This window comes from Apium graveolens, chromosome 11 (assembly GCF_009905375.1).
Source record: "Apium graveolens cultivar Ventura chromosome 11, ASM990537v1, whole genome shotgun sequence".
In the NCBI taxonomy this organism is placed as follows: domain Eukaryota; kingdom Viridiplantae; phylum Streptophyta; class Magnoliopsida; order Apiales; family Apiaceae; genus Apium; species Apium graveolens.
The window spans coordinates 197390457-197398694 of record NC_133657.1 but is presented as its reverse complement, the minus strand read 5'-3'; the positions used below and the strand labels follow the sequence as shown (position 1 = coordinate 197398694).

The window sequence follows — 8238 nt, the reverse complement described above, 5'->3', positions numbered from 1 at the left end:
CCCGATTCAACTCCAGATTTTTTTGAGGAGCTTTCAGGAATGCTTATGAACCAAACTGAATGTGAGTACTGCATACCATCCCCAAACCGATGGACAAAGTGAGTGAATCATTCAGACATTGGAGTACATGTTGAGAAATTTTGTAATTGATTTTTAAGGTTATTGAGATGAACACCTATCTTTGATAGAGTTTGCCTATAATCATAGTTATCATGCGAGTATAGAAATTCCCCCACATGAGGCGCTGTATGGTCGGAGGTTCCATTCACCCTTGTACTGGGATGAAGTTGGTGAAAGAAAGTTACTAGGTCCCGACTTGGTGTAAAGAACGAGGGACATAGTTGAGTTGATCAGAGGATGACCGACAGCGTAAATATGCCGACTTAGCACGAAAAGACAGAGAGTATGAAGTGGGTGACCAGGTATTTTTGAAAGTGTCACCATGGGAAGGACTGATGAGATTTGGAAAGAAAGGGAAGTTGAGTTCCCGATATATGGGTCCTTTGAGATTTTGTGACAAATAGAACCGTGGCATACGAATTGGCTTTACCTCCAAACCTTCAACAGGTTCATAGTATTTTTCATGTGCCAATGTTGAGAAAGTATAATGCGGATACCAAGAATATAGTGAAACATGAGTAAGTACTAGATCTATTCTACATTGAGCAACCAGTTAAAATCATTGGTTGAAAAGAGAAAGTACTCAGGGACAAGAGTGTCAAGCTATTTAGATTCTTATTGAGACATCCCAAGGTCGAGGAGTCGACTTGGGAATTAGAGAGCCACCTGCGAGAAAGGTACCCCCATCTATTTGTGAGTTGATTCCGGGACGGAATCCTTTTAAGGGGGGGAGACTGTAAGAACCCTGATTTTTGTAATATTTTAAAACTTCTGTGAATAGTAACTTGAGCTAATTAAGTAATACGTATGGGGATCATCATAAAATGAATAGTGGAATTTTGAGAATCCGAGATCATATTCTTGTTTATCGAGGAAAATAAGTGAATGTAAAAGCCGACGGAATTCGAAGATTCACAATTATACTACGTGTTTTCGTATCCATAAAGAATGGCGTAGAACCGGGAATACTACGTGAAATAAATAATATATCAAGGTGTTTCTATGATCAAGAGAAGGAATGGAATTGGTTATAGGATTATAAGCGATAAAAGAAATCGCTACGAAACAAGTCGTTATACGTGGAAACTATCGGAATGGAACGACGATTGCGTTTACGATAAATAAACGAATGAGAAATTAAATCCCATGCAAGTTGGCCATGCATAACCAAGTCCTAACTAGTAGTTAGGAGTGTAACTAGATGATTAGAAGCTAACTAGAATAGTTAGTAGAATAGTGTTGAATAGTGATGGGAGACAAACAAGTACACAAGCCATACTTCTCCCTTTTCTCACTTCACCACACAATCAAACCAACCCATACCTTTGCCAAATTATTGTCAAATCTGCTGCATACATCCCATATATTCATTATACACTCCCACACTTTAGCCACAAAAGAAAACAACCCCTTTTCCCTCACTTAAAGCTCTCCCATTTTTCATTCCAGCAGTTCGGATTTTCTGAGCAAGGGAGAAAGAAAAATTCATAACTCAAAATATACTCATTCAAATATCATGAAATTTTTACCATATCTTCTCTATATCATGGGTAAGCTTCGTACCAAATTTCAGCCTCAAATTATTTTTTTTCAATTTTATAAAAATGTTTGAATGAGGTGCTGAAATGTAACTCCGAAATTCTAACTTGTTTCTTGGTTTTGTTTCTTAAGGAGCTAGCCCTTCTAAGTGTTTTCTAAGCAAACCAAGCCTCAATAATCCTAGCACTACCTTTTCTAGTGTCCAAGAAGGTATAAGTTTCAACCCTTTAAGGTTTTATGGTTGGATTTAAGAGTTATGTTTGTTGTAGTGTTAAGATCCAAAGGATTGTGTTTGTTTGAGTTTGTATTGATTATGTTCTTGCTAAAGGCTTGAGATGTTGAGTTGTAATCCATGTATGTGGTACTATATAGAGCATATAAGGTGTATGTGGGTGGATCTTGAGAAGTACTTGTGTTTATGATGGTTATAGGTAGTGATTGTGTTAAGATCAAGTAGTAGAAATTGAGTTTGGGCATTCTTGCACTTTATCTGTTTTCTGCAGGACATTCGGCCATGAAAATGGTTAAAATTTGAACACCACTGGCCATAACCAGATAGATCTTGTTTTGTAGTTTCTATACATGTGTAGATCATCATGAGGAGATTTACGGTTTAGGAGTTATGGTCGTTTTAGTGTAAAACATTTCTGCGATTAGCCAACTGCACTTAAGTCCACTTGCATGGTGATTTTGAAGGACTTAAAATAATTTCGAGATTCTGGAAAAATTATAAAAAATGGATATGACAGTAGAGAAGACTTTCCAAAAAGAATTTTGAGAAAATATTAATTTTTCGATTTTATAAAAATATTTTGGTAAAGCGAGCGCAAGCGAGAAACGCATAAAAACCAAGTTTTGACGCGCGTTTTCTCACGTTCGAGCTTAAAACTCGAAATGAATTTTCTAAAGCGAACGATCGATTTCAAAACTCGACCATGTTATAAAGTGAGAATATAAGTGTTGAGAATGTGACGATCGGAGATTCGTTATACTTGAGTAGTTGCGAAAGTTGCTTAATAAAAGCGAGACGTTAATCGCGTACTAACTTAGACTGTTGGTTCTTGTTTATAGATCGCCAACCAAACACTAGATACCATACCACTTCGATTACTCGAGGCAAGTTTTCGAAACCCTATCTCATACTATCCATGCTATATATTTATATACTGTTGTGATATTGATGGCATGATTTACAGTTCAAATATATATGCTTGTCTATGATATCAATGCATACGAATTATGCGATTGTTTACGAAAACAAATTTCGTTTTACACGAGTATGAGAAATTGAAACGTATTTCAAATATAATATAGGATAATGGGAGTCGGAAATATTTTAATAACGATTTAATTCCGGAGAGAGCCGAACGCGAAAGATTTCTATTTCGATAAACAAAGTACGTTCGCGTAATATATATATCAAGCGAACGATTGAGATTTTGACTTAAACTTCGAGAAATATTGGTTTATTCATTTAAGGGACACCCTTACTTGATTGATTATTTTATAAAGCGATACTTAAGGGATTATTAAATATAAAGAAAGTATTTAAAAATATACTGAATAGTTTATAAATCATTTCACGTTATTTAATAAAGATTTAACTATTCAAAGAGCAATTATAGGATACCAAATCCTGTTTTGATTATTTGATTAAGGTGTCTCCATTCGTTGGACCTTATTCAGAAATATTTTGTATTTAAGGTTTTTTATTAATTCATTGAACCTTAATTAGAAATACTTTGTACTTAAGATTTTATCAATTCATTGAACCTTATACAGAGATGTTTTATTTATAAGATTTTATCAATTCATTAAATCCCTCTTAGATTATTATGAGACCTTAGATATTTAATGTCTTCGGACTTCTAAAAACTTATTTAAAAATAGACATATTTCCCAAAGGTACTTTCTAAATTATTCAAAACTCTTGAAAGAGATTAATCATTTGAAACGTATCAAAACCTTAGGGAACTTAGTCTAGAAGCATAAGAGTTTTGCTTCCTCGTTCAATAAAGAACAAGTGAGTAATATATGTGTCACCCTACTACAGATAGGGATTTGAAAATGATTTTAAATTCAAAACTCCGACAACTCCCAAAGATCAATTGAGTTAAAAGTAATGAATAAAACATCTTATTTACAGGTCAACTTTTAACGACCTATTCCTTCGAAAAAGGATTTTGAGCAAAAGATATAAATGTTTTGGGACTGGAATGTGGCCTGCCCGGCACGGAGTGGTATCGGGCAGTGACCAGGCGCGGAGTGGCGCATTATGCAAGCGCGGAGTGGCGCATTGTACGGTTATATGGTCTATGTGACCATTGACTTTCGGACTTGCACGGCAATGGGCAACCACCGTGTAGTGTCTTGATGAGCCCAAAGGCGGCTAGGTTTGTATTCCTTCTACTAGTAGAGAAAATTTCGTATTCGGCTGATCACCGATACGTGGTTTATTCCAGTATAGTCCCTTTCTTCCATTTTGGAAAAACTGTTGTGAAATATACAACAGAGAGCCGATAAGGCTGAGTTTTAAATAAGGATATTGATGAATATATATCAAATCCATTTGAGAAATCTGCCGATAAGACTGAGTTTAAATAAGGATGTTGATGATTATATATCAAATCCATTTGAGAAATCTGCCGATAAGGCTGAGTTTTAAATTGGGATGTTGACGAATATATATCACACCCATATGAGAATCTTGGTTCGAGTAACATCTTGAGATTTTGAAATAAAATGAGTACGAGTATAAAATGATTTTGAGAAGGAGATGAATACAAGTATTCAGTGGATATACTATTGTAGTTGATTTTGAGAATTTTATAAATTTGATAAGCATATAAACTTTCAGAACGCTTTGGAGATACAAAGTATAATTATTGGTTTTATTTATCCTTACATACTTAATTATGGGGATATATACCTTGCTGAGCTTTAATGCTCACCCTTGCTTTTATATATCATATCACAACAGACTACCAGCATGGATCAGACCAGGACTGTTGTCCTTAGGCGGGTAAGGAACGCTCGTGAGTTCCGTAGGCTTTTTGTGCGCCAGCCCCGTCAGGTAGATAAGTGGAAATGATTTATTTAATAATGTTTCCAAGCATATAACCTGTGTGTGTGTGAGTCTGAATAAAAGGTCGAGTAATATTGTGAAAAGAGAATTATTTAATTAATAAGTGATCGTAACAACCCGAATTCACGACCTTGGATTTGGGGGTGTTACATCTTATTACTCTAGTTGTTTTGACTTATTAGAGTCTCTGAGTTCTCAAATTTGACATTGTCTTGTCGAGATCTCTGACTTCTCGAGTATGATCTTGACTTATCGAGATCTCTGAGTTCTCGAATGAACTTGACTTATTGAGGTCTCCATTTCTTTGCATGTAGAATTGACTTATCGGTATCTCTGAGTTCTCTAGTGATATTTTGACTTGTCGATATCTCAGAGTTCTCTAGTAAAGAAATGACTTGTCGATATCTCCAATCTTCATGTCTTCAATTTGGCTTGTCGATATCTCTGAGACTTTTCTATAAGCTTTTCTTGACTTCTCGATAAGTCATTCTGGAGTTCTCGAATGACTTCTCTATAATACTTAATCTGTGACTTGTAGATTTCTTGACTTTGAATATTTTTCCCAAAACAGATTTTTTCAACTCCAAGCTTCTTCACATTTTCTCCGAGGCATGATCTTCATGATCTTCTTCCAGAGCTTATTCTTAGGCTTGAGACTGTTTACAGAAAAATACTCCAGTCTAATCTATTTACACTTTTTACAGTCTTAAGTGATACAATACAAAATGCAAACTTAGATTATCATACAACTTACTTAGGCATGTCAATTTGACTTAGTCTTGTTATAGTACATGCATGTCTTGTACAACAATCTCCCTCAATTTGTGAGAAGATTGCTAATCATAAATTCATGTCTGTTAACAAGACTAACCTCAAACTACAATGAACAATAAATATTTACAACAAAAATTGTCAGAAATACAATCTTTAACATTGAGTGGTTATAGAAGTTTTAACAAGGCATTCATTACATAAAATCTTCATAGCCTGGGTCCTTTCTAATGAGATCCTTAAGAGTTACTAACACTTCCATTTCTTCTATAATTTCAGTTCCTCTTAAAGCTTCCACAAGCTTGAGCCACTCATCTAATGAATAACCATTTAAGTAACCAACTCTAAATCTGGAGAATCTGCCAATTTTTATGTTCAGAAAATGTCCATCTTTGGAAAGCCTGCTCATGCCTTTTGCTTTAAGCTCATTTGATCTTTTCTCAATTCTTGCAAGTTCTTCTGCATACTTCCTATCTCTTTCTTCCTTTTCAGCCTTTGCCCTTACATTTTTCTCATCCCTTTATTTCACCCATACACAAAATACAACTCTGCAAAACCTTGTGATTGTATCCTTATCCTTCATCAAACTGATCACTCTTTTGAATTCTGTGGTTGAAAGTGTGTCCACTAGATTACTGCCAAGTAAAGTGAAAGAACCATCATCATAATATATTCTGATTTCTGTATATGATACAACCCATACTCTGACTATTTCTTCAGCCAGCTGTTGAAAATATACTTCATCTGTGAAGTACCAATTTAGTGGCAGAAAGTCAGATTGATCATAACAATTCCAGAAAGATATTTCAGTAACTTGCAGTTGCTTTGTTTTTCTTCCAACAGATTTAAAGTGGATCTTGGTTGGTGGTTCAAATAAAGGTAGCTTTGAGATTTTCTTTAGGCCAGTATGGCTAGTAGTGATTGGGATTTTGAGAAGAGAGTTTGCAGTTGGCTTATATAAGAATTTTGGCTTTGAGGTGAAGAATGGTTGAGTGTTTGAGCTAAAAGGTTTAGTGAGTTGAGCTTGAATGATTTGGACAGGTAGGGATTGTTTTTGTGGTCCTGAGCCATCTTCTTTCTTTCATCCCCTTTCTTCCTTCTTTCATCCCCTTTCTTCCTCTCATCTTCCTTCTTCTTTTCATCTCCTTTCTTCTCCTTTTCTTTGTTGCTAGTTGCTCTAGAAGATTGACTTGGATTTGAGCCAGAAGGTTTTTATTCATCATGCTTGTGCTCATCATCATCCTTGTCATCTTTTAAATTGAATTACAGATTTGGCAACATGGTATCAACATTCAGTGGATACCTGTCCAAGATCCTTATCATCTCCACATCTTCAGCCTTCTTGTTCTTTTTGTACTTTAGATCAGACTAAATAGTCATGATCAGTCTCATGTTTGATTTGACACAATTTTTGGGAACAATGAGCTGTTTGTATTGTTTGGTTCTTGGACAGATGTATGCCTTCCCTTTATTTGGATATAGATAGGCTTCAGGAAAAGCTACTATCTGTGCATTTTTGAGCTAATGAAGCAACTGGGTGTTCTCTGTGATGACTACATGTACCTTGTCAATCACAACATCTAGCTCATATGCCCTTAGGGTTCTGAGATTTAAAATAGACACCTGAAGACATCTGTCCACACCACCATCATTATATTGACAACAATCCTCTTCTGGAAGTAGTTATCAACATTCACAACCACTGCCCTAATGGAGTTGATAGTCTTGGCCAATGCTCTTTTGTAGGTGATGTAGTTATTTTGAAGAGACATCCTCAGGACTACAAGAAGTTCACTGAATTCCTGATCTTGATTTGGTCCTTCTGCAGCCTTGTTAAGTCTGTCTTTTCCCACATCTTGAAATTGTTGAGTTCGTGAATAACTTTGACCATGTTGAATTGATGTGATAGGCTCTTAGATTTAGATTTACCAGCATCCTTGGATTGTTGAATCCTAACTTCAATCTCCCCCTTAGTCTTGGAAACAGGAATGAATAGGGGAATTGGTAATTCTGTCCTTACATCTTCAGGTAATGAGGGCAATAGGATATTGAGCTTCCCCATGATGGCTCCCAAAACTATATAATTCTGCATTTGAAGGTGCTTGTGAGAGTCCACAGGGTTTTGATGTCTATTTATTGACTCTGCACCAAGGATGTGAGAGCTTGTACTTGTGAGTCATTTGAGGTTTGGAGAGAAGACACTTGCTATTGAAGTTCTTGCATGGTTGATGAGGAGTGAGATGTGGAGGAAGTAGAGACCCCAAAAGTATCCTGCACAGCCTTCTTAATTTCTTCCATGAACAAGGCTGAAGGAGTGTATCTGCTAGAGTGCATTTGATCCAACTTCAGTCTTGAGTCACTGGAGTTAGTGATATGATTTTGAACTTGGTCATGCAGGGCAACAAATGAGGTTCTTAGATTCTTGACACTAGTTTCCACCCCACTTAGATCATATCTAGACATTTGATCAACAAAGGTTGTGAATTTGTTCTTGATTTCTGTCTGTGAGGGAATGATTTGGTCCATCTTTTCTCTAACCATCCTCATAATCTTATCCTGATGCCCAGTTAGAGTAATTTGAAGTGCTTTTTCAAAGTTTTGGAAAGCTTTGATTTGAGCTTTATATACTTCACTCACTGCATCATATACTTCCTATGGGGATAAGGATCTAGCATTGCTCCCCAAAATGGTTAGATACAGTTTGTATCCTGACCAGCCTCATC

The 8238-nt window shown here is 36.0% G+C and overlaps 1 long non-coding RNA gene across 1 annotated transcript; it reads left to right on the top strand.

The window, feature by feature from the left end:
• Nucleotides 1-1524: 1524 nt before the first annotated feature.
• On the top strand, nucleotides 1525-2967 carry LOC141695130 (uncharacterized). Its single transcript, XR_012564306.1, has 3 exons — nucleotides 1525-1670; nucleotides 1792-1869; nucleotides 2731-2967. It is a non-coding gene; the product is annotated as an uncharacterized LOC141695130 (long non-coding RNA).
• Nucleotides 2968-8238: the final 5271 nt, after the last annotated feature.